The sequence below is a fragment of the Macaca fascicularis genome, chromosome 8 (assembly GCF_037993035.2).
Source record: "Macaca fascicularis isolate 582-1 chromosome 8, T2T-MFA8v1.1".
Lineage (NCBI taxonomy): Eukaryota > Metazoa > Chordata > Mammalia > Primates > Cercopithecidae > Macaca > Macaca fascicularis.
The window spans coordinates 14,410,405-14,427,443 of record NC_088382.1 but is presented as its reverse complement, the minus strand read 5'-3'; the positions used below and the strand labels follow the sequence as shown (position 1 = coordinate 14,427,443).

General features: G+C 48.8%; 1 protein-coding gene across 6 annotated transcripts in view; it reads right to left on the bottom strand.

Moving 5' to 3' along the window:
• The window catches only part of LOC135964647 (ATP-dependent 6-phosphofructokinase, platelet type-like), a 46,179-nt gene that overhangs the window by 27,297 nt on the left and 1,843 nt on the right, over positions 1–17,039 (bottom strand). The window contains exon 2 of one of the 6 annotated variants that reach the window (XM_074000293.1): positions 15,098–15,303. The exons of the other annotated variants lie outside the window; for them this stretch is intronic. The gene's annotated coding sequence lies outside the window, so the exon portion shown is untranslated. The remainder of the gene's footprint in view (positions 1–15,097; positions 15,304–17,039) is intronic. 6 annotated transcript variants of the gene reach the window in all.

Genomic DNA, 17,039 nt, shown 5'->3' with positions numbered 1-17,039 from the left:
TTAAAGGAAAAGGAGGATCGTTTTAGACCAGCCCCTCCATGCCTGTCTGAAGCCTTTGACTTTGCCCACTTCCACGGTGGCCGTGTCACCGGATTCCCCATGCCAGCTCTGCGTCTGCACTGGGTCCCAGGCTCTGGACAGACTTCTCCAGCTGTCCATCCAGCACACCCATTTCCCCTTCTCCTTTGCAGATTGTCCTTCAATATCCAACCACCCTCTCTGCAACCCAAGGCCTTCCGATCCAGCCATTCAGGGTGAGCTCAGCCGTGCACTGGAGTCCTTGGCTCAGGTAACCCAGGCCCAAGACATTGGCACCAACGATCTACTGACTGTGGGGTCTGCACAGCCACTAGCTGCCCCAGCCACACCAGGGCCTGGGAGGGGAGGCAGAGGAAGCTGTGAAGCTGCCAACAGCTGTGCGGGGACAGGGGTCCCTGAGATGAGGAGGATGCCATGGAAGGAAATTCAGAGAAAGAGCCCCAGGGCTGGACGGGTCATGCCCAAAGCCTGCACTGCTGAGTTTTCCAGGTTTCTGAACTCAATCGCTGACCCACACAGCACATGATTCCTGAGTGCTGACCCTGCGTGGCATTGGATATGGCAATAAAGCAGGCCACCCACCTCCCCCCCCCCCCGCACATACACGGGGCCTCCGTCCTGGCGGGAAGGCAGGCCTGGGCGCCCAGCTGGCACCACGAGCCTGGGAAGGGGGTCGTTTCAGACGGACAGTGGGTGCAGCCTTGCCAAAGCCCAGCAGTCATCTGCACTGCCACAGCCAGGCTGAATTCAGATCAACCGCACAGAAACCTGACCCTCTCAAGGGCACGCCTGAGCTCATTAGGGACAGACACAGTCTCCTGCTTATCTCCAACACTTTCTGGGCATGTCTAGTTACAAACGGACGACGCAGTCTTGGAAGCACAGATCCCAGGCCTCCCCCCATGCTCCTCTCCTTGGTGCCGTTGACGGGAAGAGGCAGGTATGGCCGCGAGGCCGCACACCCACAGCCACACTGCCGCTGAGACACGGGCCTTTGACGGTTACTTCTGCCAAAGAACTCTGCTCCATCTTGGAGCACACCATGGCGGGCAGGAAGCTCCACCCGGAGAAACAGTGATGCTTCTCCCCAGGGCCAATGGAGGGCACCCACTGCCCTGAATTCAGCAGCTTACTTACATTCTGGAAAACATCTGAATTATGGGGAACACTAAAATGAAAAGGTCACGGAAGAAAGCTTAGAAGACCGTGTGAAGTCTCAGCAAGTCCAAACGTTTCTGAACCAAGACTGCTGGGGTCGACAACCTTACAGGGAAAGTTTCCACACGGGCCTTCAACAAGCAATGCTCAGCAGAGTGCCACGCTCTGGGCAGAACCTCAGACACCACAAAGTCACATCAGAGCCAACAGCAACTGAAATACAGCGCTCTCCTAAGATGTGTGCGTTACCTGCAGAAAGTTACTAGACGCTAAGATGGGGGAAGAAAAGGATAAGGTTAGAAACAAATTTAAAGTAATTTCTGCATACAAAAAAATTCTATATCCACTGGCTTTCTTTCTGGGCGTAACTACTTTTACATGAGATGCACATCCCAGTTGGAAGGAGTCTGGGTTTTCCGTGGGTAGAGACGAGGGCTCTCCAGGAAATGTGAACCCTTTCTCACTCGCTGAGCCCTGAGGCCATCCTGACCTGCCTGAGCATTTCCCTGCTCTGCCTCCAGCCAGCTCCTTCCGGCACTCACCTGGCTGCTCCCCAAGCCTGCACTGGCCCAGGATCTCCTCTTCTGCTGCTGCCAATCTTCTGCTGCTAAACTTTCGCTTTAGGGCAAATAAGTTGGAAACTAAAAAGTTATAAGACTCCCTTGTTTTTTAAAAATTTGTCTTTTCAGAAAACAAAGAACACTAATTCTACTTTCATGATTTAATATGTTGCCCCCATCTGCATGTTCATGGATATGTGTTTTTATATATATTTTAATCAATACTTATAAAAGCATGCACTGTTGGCTATAGTCAGTTTAATTACATTTGATGTAAGGAGTTTGAAATTCGGTGAATTCAGGCACTCAAAATTTAAGCCCTTTGACATCTATTAATCAAATGGAAATATGACAAGTAGACATTACAAAAATCAAGAGAAGTGTTCAATAAAAATCCTGGACTTTTAGATATTTTCACAAATGTAATGTATATATTAGTACACAAACTTGAGCATTTTCACAAATCTTTGAACTCAAATTCCATTCTTAACTTTTACAGGTAAATGAATATCCATATGTGATTTTAAGCAGCTCAAGCATCAGCTCTTAAAAACAACCAGAAATGCTGCGGGCAAATTCTACTGAACAGCAAATAACGGAACTGCACCCAACAACCCAGGTACCTCCCCTGAGGCATCTGGAACATGAGGATTAGGAGCAGCCTTTGCTTTCTGAGGTGCCTGAGAGTGGGGATTCCCGACTCCCCAAGTCTAAGAAGGCCTCAGCGATAAGGAAAACTGGTTAAAAAAAAACTCTGCTGGCTCCCTGCCACGGGCTCCTCGATCTCACTTCCTCTCTGGCCCTCAAAGCCTGACTCTTGGTCCCAGCCCTGCTGCTCACTGGGGTGAGGCCATGGGCGTCACTGTACCTGTAAGGGGAGAAGCTGGTCAGGATACAGGATCCTGGCTATCCTGGCAGTGCTCAAGCTGATACTGTAATTAATTTTGTAGTGAGTTACTTAAGGCAAAATTTAACTTCTGAATAATTTAGATACGTGTATCCTAACAGGAAAATCCTGAACGTAGAACACAGGCCACACCCTCACACAGATGTTATCTGGCTAGCACTCTTTTTTGTTTGCCTTTTCAGTAGATATTTTTAAAAGCAGTTTACAGTTCATAGCAAAATCAGGAGGAAAGTACGGAGTCCTCACATATCTTCTTCCCCAGCACAGGCAGAGCCTCCTTCGTTCTCCTGCCCCCACCAGGCCAGCACGTCTTTATGACTGACAGATCCGCATCAACACAGCACCACCACCCAGAGTCCACAGCACACAAGAGGGCTCAGAGCCTGCTACTGCTCATTCTGTGGGTTTCACAGACGTGGAACGGCATGGATTCCCCCATGAAAACCCTACCCGGAGTTGCTTCTCCACCCTACACTCCTCCCATTCATCCCTCCCTTCCCCAGCCCCTGGCAGCCACTGACCGTTTTACTGTCTCCACAGCTTTGCCTTTTCTAGACCGTCCTGTGGTTGGACTCAGACAGCAGGCAGCCTTTCCAGATTGGAGACTCACTTGTCAACATGCATTTAAAAGATCCGTGTCTTTTCATGGCTTAGTGGTCCAGTTCTTTTTAGCGCTGACTAATATCCCAGTTTCTGACATACCACAGTTTATCCATTCACCTACTGAAGCGCATCTTTGTTGCTTTCTAGTTTTGGCAATTATAAATAAAGCTGCTGTCAACATCTGTGTGACATTTCCGCATGGAAGTAAACTTTCAGCTCCTCTGAGTAAACGTCCAGGACTGTGATTGTTCCTGTGGTCGGAGTGCTTAGTTCCACGGAAAACCACCATGCTACCTCCCACAGCAGCTGCCCCACTTCCCCCAGCAATCAGTGAGGGTCCTGATGCCCACACATCCGCCAGCACGCGGTGGTGTGGGAGTTCCAGTACTGACCAGGCTGCTGGGTGCACAGTGACGCCTCGCCCTACGACATAAGATGCGGGCCATCTTTCCACGTGTAGGTTTGTCATCTGTGCATCTTCTTTGTTGGGGTATCTGTCCAGGTCTTTGGTCCATTTTTAATCAGGTTGTTCATTTTTTTGTTGAGTTTTGAGAGTGTCCTGCATGGTTTGGATAACAGCCTTTATCAGATGAGTCTTTTACAGATACATTCTCCCCATCTGTTCCCTGCCCTCTCCTGCTCCTGAGACAGTGTTTTATTTAAAAAAAACCACTTTAGACAGAAGATGGACCTCCAAGCCCATCACGGTTCTCATTTTGGCCATGGTCACCACCCTCCCAGCCCTGGTTCCCACCTTTCCACGATCTGCTGGTCCTGTGGGGGTTGCTCCATACGAAGTCCCTAACATGTCTCCAATGATGGCAACATAAAAGCAGGCAGTTTGCAGGTAGGAAGGAGCTGATGGAGGCCGGAGCAGCATGAGAAGGCCAGCAGCTTCATCCCTCGGGGACACGCAGGCCTCTCAGATGTCTCTCCAGGTCACTTCCCAAATGAAGTACCTGCCTTGGCCATGGGCAGGAAGCAGGACCTGGCCTAGATCTCAGCATATTTGACCTGGCACGGCATTTACAGGTGAGCCTCCGTAACCGGAAACTCTACTCTGGGGAGAACCCATTTTCGTTCTCAAGGCTTTTAATTAAGAAATCAAAGAGCAATGCCTGGAGTGAGGATGCAGGGACTCTGCGTGACCCACACGCTCGTTTCCACCTGGCGCAAAGGACCCTGGAGTGAGGGTGCAGTGCCTGCTCTGAGTCACCAGCACACTCATCGTTTCTACATAAAGAACCCTGTGAGTCTGTCCCAGGACTTTTTAGCCTAGACTTAAAAACTCACAGCCCAGGACACCCTAACCATTTTAAGAACCTGAGGGGTGGGCCAAGGGGATCTCACAGACTTTGGTGCCGGCTGTGGGGTCAGGACAGGGCAGCTGGGGCTTCCCGCAAGCACTTCCGGGAGGCCGTGCAGTGGCCCGAGACTGGTTCCAGCTCCTGTCCTCGGTTCTCATGCTCAGCAGTGACAGGAGCCCTCCCTTCCAGAGCAGTTCCTGGCTCCAGGCCCTAACGTCCATGTCCAGGCCCCTGGTGGGGCAGCTTCTACCCCAGGGAGGCTGGGACCGGAGACAGCCTGGAGCTCTAGGCAATCCTGGTAACCACCTGCTTTCCGAAGTGGCTGCAGACAAACTCCTGCTTCCAAAACCTGGCACAGGCTGTGTGAGGCCTGGAACGCAGGAGGTGCACTTCACAGAGTCCCTGCTCAGATGCAAAAGCAAGGCTAAGTGCAGGAAAATTATTTAATTACCCTCATGGTCATCAAATCATAGTCACTTAGACCTATGTGTGGCTAGAAGTATACACATTATAGAAGTGTATATAAATGTCAATATATACATGCTTATTTTCCTTTTATGTACCTTACATACATATGTATACGTGCATATGTATAAAACATTGATGATAAACCATAGCTAAGATTTCAAACCTCAGTCACAAAGATCTCACAAGCAAATTACTATTCTTAAATTCTAAATAAGGACGTAACATTTTACATTCTTGCGAACAAAACGTTCTCTATTGGCATTTTATTTTAAAAACCAAGAATGTACTCCATTCTCTCAATTTCTATTTTATTTATTTATTTATGTTTTTTTTTTTTTGAGACGGAGTCTCGCTCTGTCGCCCAGGCTGGAGTGCAGTGGCCGGATCTCAGCTCACTGCAAGCTCCGCCTCCCGGGTTCACGCCATTCTCCGGCCTCAGCCTCCCGAGTAGCTGGGACTACAGGCGCCCGCCACCTCGCCCGGCTAGTTTTTTTGTATTTCTTAATAGAGACGGGGTTTCACCGTGTTAGCCAGGATGGTCTCGATCTCCTGACCTCGTGATCCGCCCGTCTCGGCCTCCCAAAGTGCTGGGATTACAGGCTTGAGCCACCGCGCCCGGCCTTCAATTTCTATTTTAAATAATCACTTTCGCTGAGAGATTCTATAACTTCCTACACACATTGATTTCCAATCATAGCTCATTAGTTCAAGAAAAACTGCTCTATGGGACTTTTGCTATTTTAAAGCATAATGATGTCTCTCTCTCTATACCCAAGAATAGAAAGATGCCCGTGCAGATGTTTCCAAAGCAATTCAGATGAGATGGTCTAGACACACAGTTTAAGACAATCACATTTTCAAAAAAAAAAAAGAAATCACATTTTCAATGGCAGAAGACCAAGACGAAATCCAAGATGTTCTGAAGGCATCGCCTTTTATTTAATGTATTTGTAATTTGAGTGGAACATGACGTCCTAAAAGATAACCAAATAGTGCATCACAGCCCTTAAAACCCACAGTATAAAATCTCTTTTGTTTTAAATACACTTAATTTTGTCACATTTTCTTTTTGTAATTTCAAAATTTCTAAAGGTCCTAAAGCCTCAAATCAGGATAGAATTGGACTTTGGCAATTCCCAAAGTCACAAGCAGGTTGTATGTCCACAGCTATTTGGAATGTGGTTTCTGATGGAAGCTTCTATGAATGCACATGGAATCCCTCTGGACTACAAAGGCTGACTCAGCGTGTCTCAGAATGAAAATATATACATTTGTGATGGACACCAGAACAGATACCAATTACTAAAACAACAGGAAAGTCTACAGCACTTCTCATACAGAACGAAGGCAAAGTGTTTGAGGAAAAGTCTTTCCAAGTGAAAATATCAGAGCTGATTGGAACAAAGAAGATTCTGAAGAAGATCCTGGCTTCTTTACGAGACTTCAGAATTTTCCTCATCTGCAAGTGAAAATGAACCTCCTGCTTGTCCACTGAGGACAGGGAGAGAACAGGGTAGGATACAGACCTTCAAACACTTCATAGGGGGAGAAAGGAAGACGGGCCAGCCCCGTACACCCATCGGCACACCCACACCAGCTATGCAGATGACTCAGCTAACTGCGATGGCCGGGCATGTCAATGAGACAGCCGGACACGGGTGACCTGCCAAGAGACAAGATAGCCAAGTCTGGGCGGAATCCCTGGAGGGTGGTCACTCCAGGGCCTCTCAGGTCTGTGCCCAGGAATCTGCATTTCCAAGTAGCCCAGATGAGTTACTGCCCAGATGCCCTCACCAGTCATGGCTCACACAGGCAGCAGAACCCCATATGCCTCCTCCTCCTGTGACGCCTGGCATGGATTTTCCTTAATTGCCGACACCGTGTTCCTCTACATCTACTCTCACCATTGGTCCCGAGTTTACTGAACTTACCAACAGAACAAGAGAAGGGAACTACAAGGGAAAGCATCCACCTGAAATAGGAATGACCAGGGCTCACGTCAGCGGACACAGCAAACGCAGCACATATTTGTGCACGGCTCACCACTCACAAAGCCCACAGCAGCGCAGTTTCCACTCAGAACGTCCGGGTGGCTGTAGGCAGGGAGAAGATGCTGCACAGCTGTTTCTATGCTAAATACTTGAAGGTGTGAATTTTATTACGTATAGAAAAATGTGTGTTTCGCATACAAACGTGTGCATTTATGTTAAATACAGGAAAACACGTAATCCAGGTATTTCAGTTCATACCACTGTGGAGACTTTTCAGTTTCTTTTCATACAACTGCCCAACTGGGGCCCAGAACCAACACCCACCAGCTGTGTCACTGCATCTGTTTTACTGTCACACACCAGCCCTACCCCACAAACAAACAAACAAAAAAAACAAACAAAAAACCAAAAAAACAAAAAATCAAAAAACAAAAAAAACGCCATGGCACTTAATAAAAAAATAATTTTACAACATTATTAGAGATGACTTGTGATCCTCTTTGAAGAGATTGCAGTACCTGAAGGATTTCAAATACAAGTATGTTCTGGGTCTCCTGATCTCAGGACCCGTCCACACTGGTGGCTTTAACGGTGCTTCGTGGAAACTTCCAGAAGGCATGTGTGTCATGTCTAAGAGCAACCTAGAGTTCACGCCTCAGCACTGTATGCCTCTTTTTCCTCATCCCGCAAGCACCGTCTTCTCCCAGGGAGCTGGTGCTGTGCCCTGAGGATCTGTCCCACCAGTCCCTGCCAAGTCCCTGGTGCCATTGTGGAGAACCAGCCTCCGTCTGTCCAGGTGTGTTGTGCAGAAAGCAAGTCATCCAAATCTGTTTAAAAAACACACATTTGCGACGCCTATAGGCCTCAGAAGGTGGAGGCAGACAGGATAAGGGCAGCTGTCATAAGAACTGAACATCAAGCCCGTCTGTCTGGCGACTGATGGATGCTGTCTGCAGTGAGCCACTGCACATTTAGCGAGGCTGTCTGGCTCCTCACCTCCGCCAAGCCTCCACCCGTCGCGTCTGGCCTGGATTCTCTGACACCTGCATGGACTTCACCTACTTCATTAACTCAGTTCACTAAGGCCCCCTGTACCGCAGCAAGGACGGCAGTGGTCGCACCTGCGGCCACTTATCCTCTCTGCATCTAGCTCCTCTCCCTGAGGCAACAGCACCTCTGAAGTCACAGCCTGGCCTCCCAACTCTCCTCCATCCCGGGCTTCTTGGCATGTTGTTCTGCTGCACACACCTCAGCAAATACTGCTGATTAGCCAGAATCACCCAGAAATCTCTTAACCTTGAATCTGGCTGCTTTTGTAATTTGTAGTATTTGTAATTCTGGTGTGATTTGAGGAGCAAATTTTAAAATTAGAGAAGATGTGGTTTTTATTCTCTCCTTTCTAACTTGTAACCTTGAAAATTCTAGTAGCAGCAAGGGTTTGTTGAAAGTAACTTCCACCAAATAGAACCTATTACAAATGTACTACAGAGTGTCAAATAATCACATAGATGTAAATAGAGATGCAGACACAGATATAAAATCCAATGGTTAAACCAGATTGAGAAATGCTTGCCAGTTTGTAGAACTTCTAAAACTTGATATAAATGTTGGTTTAAGGGATACAAGATGTTATGAGATGAGATGAGATGCTTGGCCTAGAACCACAGGCTCTCTCCTCTTTATAGCAGAAAATCCATAAGGAAGTCAAATCTGAAAGAACCAGGTACCGCTGAACGACAATCAGCCATCCTTCCCATCCCTGGGCCAGCTGCGGTGAGTGCAGCCAGTCGTTCACCAACATCCATCATCTATCCTCCAGGACATGGCTACAATTTACTCCCAGCTCCCTGTCATTATGTAGATTAGGTAAATCATGGCCACTCTCACCCTAAGCCAAGCCTCCCCCACCTCCCACCCCGGCAGCGTGGTAATCACCCAGTCCCAACCACAGCAAGGACAGCCGTGTCCTTGGGAACGCAAAGCAGGGGTCTGGAAGGAACCTGGATCCCTGAATACTTCATGGAGTAGTCACCAGCCTGGAACTTCCTCCCCTTGAAGGGTTGGCAAGAGAGAAAACCTCCTTGGTTCCTCAAGCTACAATACTGCCGAGTCTCTGATCACGGCATCCTTACCCACCCTCGTCAGGAGCCGTTCATGCTCATTAAGACATGAGAACAAAACTGCAGTGGCACAGTCACACACACCCAGAACGCAGACCACCTGCTGCTCACATTCATCGTATTAACACCAAAAAGCCACCGTGGTGGATATCCCGGATGTGGACACTTGGCGGCTTCTTGCTGGAGATGCACTTTGTGCATTTATCGCACGACCATCTGGGCGTCAGGAGGGGCTGCGCAGATGGCAGCTGTGCACGTCCCAGGGAGTCTCACCCGCTGGACTCTCGGCCAGCTCCCAGCATCAGCGCCCACAGGGTCCTCTCCTCTGGGAGCACGTGCTTGGACGCTACAGTGTCCTGTGGATCCACACAACCGCGCTGTGTGCCCCAGAGCTTAGAAAGTACCACTGCATCAATGCGTCCACAGGTGAGGCCGGGGGCAGAAGCCAACCTCAAGCAGTTACGGTCCTCCGTGGGGCTGGCGTCCAGGCAGGAAGGCGACTCAGCCGCTCTCCTCTCACTGTGGAACTCCTAGGTCCCCACATGAACAGAACCTAAGTAATAGGCAAGAAACAACAGGAACGAGAACACGACCAGCAGCTTCTGAGATGGGCAAGCTGGGCTGCTCATGAGATACCTGAAGGGGACGGTGCCAGAGCCCCTCCCAGTGACCTGTGAGGACTGCGCTGCTGGCATCTCCCTAAAACCAGGCCAAGTCGAGTTAGACTCGAGGCTTCCCAGGAGTGGGCAGATCCATTCAATCCCACAAGTCTGAACCTTCTAAGGCCATCTCATGGTCCTCATCTCACAGGTGGGAACCAGGACACTGCACCATAGACCCAGCCCCAAGCCCACGTTCCTTCCTCTACACCACACACCAGTACAGTGAGCACTTAGGGACTGGGCATTCATGTAAAATACTGTTGAACTGAAACTTCTGATTTAGAAAAAGTTTAATTCCTACTCACAGAACTGAAAGTGTTCTGTCCTAGGAGGCGGCAGTTGTAGTTAAGCATGAGAGAGGAAGAAGGGATCCGAGGGGTACCAAGTATTAAATATTCATCTAATTCCATTCACCACGTTGCCAAGCTCCTGTCACCTGCTTCATTTTCTGTCCTTAAAAGACACAATAGTTAGGTCTTAAAATAGGCAACCCGTTTTACTGATGCTTAGCTATAAAGGAGCGAGCTACGTATCCAAAAGAGAGATATGGGAAAACACAAAATGTACACGAGCGATCGGGTGGGAGGGCAGCTGCAGCAGCATCGTTGTCTGCTGCATTGTGAGCCAGCCACGTGGGCTGGACAGCTCACTTAGCCACTGAAATTACATCATCATCTAAGATTTTTGTTGCAGTTACTTTGATAAATTCTCCCTCCTGCTAGGGAGAGTAAGGTTTAGCTTGCTTTCTTTTATTTTTTGAGTCGGAGTCTCGCTTTGTCACCCAGGCCGGAGTGCAGTATTACAATCATGGCTCATCGCGGCCTTGACCTTCTGGCTCAAGCAATCCTCCCGCCTCAGCCTTCCAAGTAGCTGGGACCCACAGGCGAGTTTCATTTCTTTGCTAACAAATTCCTAATTCACCACCGCGCGGTGAGCCCGTCAGGGCCATCTGCCTGGATGTCCACCTTGCTGACTGGCTGTGTGGTCTCTAAGGAGGATGCACCACGGTTGCCCGGGCTCTGCACGCGATGCCGAGTCTCCATGTCTGCCGCCGTCTAAGGGATTGACAGCCCGGAGCATCCCGACGTGCCACCGTGAGCCAGGCTTTATTCCACAGGGCTACTCTGCTTCCCGTGACGAGATGCAGCACGTGAGCACAGATCAAAGGGTGTCAACAATAACACATTCCCCAGATACTAAACAGAGGACCGAGGCTTTAGTTCCTTATTTATTTGCTATGGGCTTGATTCAAAAACAGCTTTCTGGGATCCTGGGGACAAACATCTCTAACTAGTGAGAATTCTGGCTTTAGTAACAGGAAAAATCACCTAATGCCCATTTTGTAACTGCTGTTCTCATCAGAACTTGAGGCCAAAGAAAGGGAAAAATAAGAGGAGGACCAAGGTCCTGACACCCCAGTTTGTACAAGGCCAACCAGCCTGCTGGAGGGGGTGAAAGGAGTAATGTTTTTAAACTGCCAAGTTTTAAAAACATGGCTGTAGGCTGGGCACAGTGGCTCACAACTGTAAGCCCAGCACTTTGGGAGGCCGAGATGGGAGGATTGCTTGAGACCAGGAGTTCAAGACTAGCCTGGGCAACACAGCAAGACCCTATCTCTTTAAAAAGAAAAAAAAAAAAGGCTTTTATTAAAATAGTACTAAAAAGGTTAATACAATAAATTACTATGTCAACATGGCACCCCCTGCTCTCAGACGAGGTGGGTTCTCTGTGGCTACAATGAGGCCCGGAGAGAAATGTAACCGGCATCACAGGGAGGAAGGTCGACCCTGAAGCCCCATGACACTAACTCCTGTACAGTTTGTTAATCAGCCTGAAGTCTCCTCCGCCATCAGACAGAAGCCTGGTTTAGAGGAACGCTGCCCACGGGACCCGGGTGGACTTCCGACCCTGGCCGACCAGACAACCCCACCCTGGGACCCTGCTGGCAGCCCCGACTGGACAGAATGGCCTCGTGTCCTTTCCCGCCAGAAGCTGCAGACCCTGAGCCAGTCCTGGCTGTGACTGAGGCTGCGCATAAACGTCTGTGCCCCAAAGCTCACCTTTGTACATGACACGCTGAGTCCACCTCATTTCAAACGTTACGCTAGCCCCAAGGCAAACATGGAAGTTACAGGTTAACTCATTATGCGTGTGCTAGACTTTCCCAATAAGTATTCAGACATTCCATGAACCGCATGAAGAAACCCCATTTTCCCTGTAAACGTTCAGACATTCCATGAACCCGATGAACACACACAGCGAACAAAAACCGGAACGTTTAACGCCGCGACCTCCCCCGCTCCTGAGGGGCGCGTGCTTACAGCTCCCCCGAGACCACATTTCCCAAAGCACAGACTTACTCTGAAAATAAAACCTCCTTTTTTTCCTGTCTCTGCACATCTCGTGGTCGTGTTAACAACTATTGCTACAAATATAAATGGGGTATCATCCGTGCTGGTCACCCAATTCCTACCACCAAAGCTTCAGGGCCCCCCAGTCTGATGGAAGCTTCTATCGCCCTAAAGCCAACTCTGGAGGCGAAGGCCGAGCTGGGGAAAGACTGTGTCACTCGCAAATCCACACCACGGGGCCCTCTGCATTTGTGTGTAAGGAATTCTTGGCCTGTCCTGGGGTTTGGGGAAATCAGGATGCAAGTAGATACCGTACGCTCTGCCATGGGACCGTGAAGTCTGCGGAACCTCAGAGGAACAAGGACAAATGGCTGCAGGAGTCCCACAGGCCGAGCCTCGATGGGCTCCTGTGTCAAGAACACAGACACGCCAGGAGGAGCAGCCGATGCAGGCAAAGCTTGCAACCCCAGCACGTGGCAGCGTCCGAGTGTTGGGGCCTCTGGACAAGCTCTACCACAACTGCCATATTCTGTGGCAAAATTTTAAAAATAGGTTTTAACTAGTTACAACTCTAACTTGTTTTACAGATAAACAGAACACAGGGTACCAACAGCCTCAAAATACTTTGCCTAGAACCAAGTCTAGAATGCAGATAGCTGCTGCTCCGAGTGTGACGAGTCCCCTGTAGTGCCATAAATCCTAGATCTAGGTGACTAAGTGCTCTTGCTAAACCAGAAGGCACCCTCTGGCCCCAGGCCAGTCCATCAGCCCGGGCAGAAGCTTCTAAAGTAAGTGCCTGTGGATCTGTATTGGACGGATGTAAACCAGGCAAAGTCACAGGGGCTCATCCTGGAAGCCCATCCGTTTACCCACTCATGCCCTGGAGAGCCCTGCCCCCAGCTCCACACCCGCAGTCACGCTGAACCACAAGAACTGGCTTCTAAGGCCCTTAAGCCACTCCCACTCTCCCCTGGACAGACCCTTCTCAAACCATGAGGCCCAGAGTAGCCTTAACAGGTGGTCCCAGCAGAACTGGTCACTGCACTTTCTTACTGGCAAGTGAGTCAACAGTTACCTAAGTAGAGCAACCAAACAGGATGTTTTTCCACTTAAAAGGTCTCATTTTTGTCCATTTAGGATAGTGTGTGTGTGTGTGTGTGTGTGTGTGTGTGTGGTGGCAGGGGTTCTTGTTCTGTCACTCAGGCACAGTGTACCATGAGTAGAGTGGTGCTATCACGATTCACTGCAGCCTCAACTTCCCAGGCTTGGGTGATCCTCCAGCCACAGCCTCCCGACTATCTGGGACCACAGGTGCACACCACCACTATCTACTTTTTTGTAGAGTCAGGGTCTTGCTATGTTGCCCAGGCTGGTCTCAAACTCCTGGGCTCAAAACTCAATCTACTCACCTCAGCCTCCCAAGGTGCTGGGATTACAGGTGTGAGCCACTATGCCCAGCCTAGAATTGATATTTCTTAAACTCTTACTGAGTTTGACACATGAATTCCACTTACATAGATATCCGCACACTCTCACAGCTCAAGGATTTTTCTGAATCTCGATTCTGTCCATTCAAGGTCAATATCTAAAGAAAGGGCCAGAACTGACCCTCCCTCAATGAAGCCTAAGGGCAAATGCAGCAGCATCCTCAGGGTATGAGGAGACAAAGAAAGAAGGGTGGAAAGTAGACGTTGAAATTCCGGTGTTAGAATCATAATCACCAACACTTTAAGAGACAATCTGCTTTCCAAAACATGTAGCTGCTGGATTCACTTCAAAGTCACCAGATTCCACAGGCAGGCGCTCAGAGAGGCACAGCTTTCTAAGGCCGCCCGCCCTGGGACAGCGTAACAGCCTCGGGGCAAATAAACAAAGGCTTGTTTCTCTCAAGGACAAAGGTTCTCAAGTCCTTCCAAATAGTTTCTTCTTCTAAATCAGTTAGACGGCCTCGTACAACACTGTTTAGAGTGCCAGTGTGCTCAGAAGTGTGAAGTGAAAGTACATCTCAGGACCCCAAAATCACTAAGCTAAAGGGAAGACAAGGTGGGGAACGGCTTAGGGCAAACTTGCCTCCCAGGCTCCTAACAGAGACTGGAAGAAAAAAGAAAGAAAAAAAAGGCATGTACCTCCCTCACAACCGTTGGTCCACAAGGAAATTCCTCAGGGACAGAGGGCAGAACTCAAAGTCACCATCTGCACACGGAGATAAATGCGGGTCTTACTGCTTTCTCCGGAAAGGCTCACCGGAAACGCATCTGTCTCTGATCTACCTGTGACCTGGAAACCTGGACCAAACCAACGTACATCTCACATATATTGATGTCTCACATCTCCCTAAAATGTGTAAGACCAAGTTGTGCCCCAAACACCTTGGGCACATGTCCAGGACCTGAGACTATCACGGTGCATCCTCAACCCCTCCTGAGGCTGTGTCCCGGCTGTATCCTCAACCCCTCCTGAGACTGTCACAGTGCGTCCTCAACCCCTCCTGAGGCTGTTTTTAACCTTGGGAAAATGAACTCACTGAATGGGCCAAGAATTACCTCAGACGCTTCTGGTTTACAGGAAGCATTCTCTCATGCATGTATAATGCAATCATGTGGAATTACAAAATGCCACTTTAGTAAAGGCTGAAAGAATTAGGGTTTGATGTGCTTTAAAAAAAAAAAAAAAAAAAAAGAACGTTCTATTTATCAATGGACAATGAAAGCCCACACCCCCCTCTGCAGTGATGATGTCAACTGGAATGAGGGGCCCCCTCCTGTGGAAGCAGCAAAGGCTACCCTCTGACCCCACTTCCCAGAGTCCAGGCTTTCTGCTGCTCAGGGAACAGCAATCCCAGCTTCACAGGGCTCAGGCCACCAAACCCAACTCCCATCCATGCTGGAGAATCACCCCAGGGACCAGCGAAATGGCAGGCGCAACTCTCACCTCATCCCCTTAAAGGGGAAAAGGCATCTTCCCGCTCTTCTTCCTGCTGGTGGGAACAGGGGCAGGAGTTGCAGGGTCAGGAGTCGGGCAGCAGCCTGGGTCCCTGCTAGTCACAGATGGCAAATGCCAACCAGCCCCGACCTTCACTTTGCAGAGAAGAAATCCTCCTCTTTTGTCAGGTCCCTGTTAGAAGTTTGCACCCATTCCTTTAAAAAAAAAAAAAAAACTTAGATACAACATGGGTGTTTTGCTGACAATATTTCAATTATCTGGGGGCCTTGGGTCGAGTGACGCCAAAACAGAAAACTGAACCCTGTTGCTCAGGAAACCACCCTCCAAGCCCCATCTACCCTCCCAGGCTGTCACCTTATGGTGTTTGTCTGCTAGATGATTATTTTTTAACAATAAATGCTCTTAAGAGCTAGGTGTACAGAACAGACAAGAAGTCAGCTCAGGTTGAGGGGAAGCAGGAACAGACCCCTCTCCCTGCAGGACGGTGGAGGAGGAACCTTCAGCACCTGGGTTTGTAGGATGCTGGATCTCTGAGAGCATCTCTCACAGCTCAAGTACGGCCAGACCTTCCTCTGCCACAGCCTGTTCAGGAGAAGGCAGCACCCGCCCTAGAGACCGACAAGCCCTGTGTGGGGTTCAGCTGGAGCTGAACTTTCCTCCCTTGGTGAGAGTCAGGGCCAGCGGTGAGGAGGAGAGAAGCAGCAGGCATGAGGGGCACTGTGGCAACTCCATGCCACGCTAACTCTCGTCTGATGTGCTCCGGCCAAAACCACGCTTCTCGGAGGGCGTTTCCCTTCACACATCCGGAAATCATCAACGTCTAGTCTCCTCACAGGACAGATCCTTCCCCAGGAGGCAGACACTTGGCTGTAACACGTGGTAATGAGGGGCGAGCCTTCGTGCCCATTCTGTAGTGTTTCCTGTTACCTATTTTACCTTAAGCTAAAAATGGTTTCCATTTAGACTCCGTAGTGACACAGCAGAACACACTAGATTCAGTGTGATCCCACACCCGTCACTGCTGACCTCAAGTTCTTTATTTGTTCATTTTGCTTCTAGAGTTTGTACTCTATCCCAGGGTTCCAGGCCTGTGGATTCAACCAACCATAGTTTAAGAATACTTTTTAAAGGTGTTTGTACTAAGCATTCAGACTTTATTATTCATTAAACAATATCGTTTAACAACTACTCGCATGGCATATCCATGGTATAGGTGTTACGAGCAACCCTGACATAACAAAGTCTGCAGGAGGATGTGCATATGTCATATGCAAACACGATGCCGTTTTATACCAGGGACCTGAGCACCCACAGACCTTGGTATCCATAGGCAGTCCTGCAACCCAACCCCGTGGGCACTGTGGAATGGCTATAATAGAAAATACAGAGGTTTTAAACAGTTATGTACTAAATCTAATCTTTTGTTAAGAAATTACTGTGTATCACGTGTATTATTTGGAAGTCCTTCCTGGCCCAGAGACCTGACATGTTCTTATCATCTTTTCATCCACTGATCTAACTTAGTCATTCCAGTAAGTTTATTGAACACAAATCAATTTTACAATTACATTCTTACAGGAATCACACTCATAATGTAAGCTGCTTTGGTTTTTAAAGTGAAATAACCAATAGTTTTGACAACTAGCTATATCATAGAATAACACGATAAAGCAGCCCCACGACATGCAAAAACATGGGGTTTCAAAGCCAACCACTATCAAACACATTACAAACCCCTAAATACGGAAATGTTTTACACCACGACAGATATTCCAGAAAAAAACAAGATGTTCAAAAAAGCCTTATGCAGAAAGCCACTTTCCCCCTTCATTTTTCACACAGTTTCCAGAAGCTTGTGTTTGGCAATAACCATGAACTAGAAGTAGCGTCCGCTGCAACTACTGCTACTGAAACACAGAATATTAAAGCA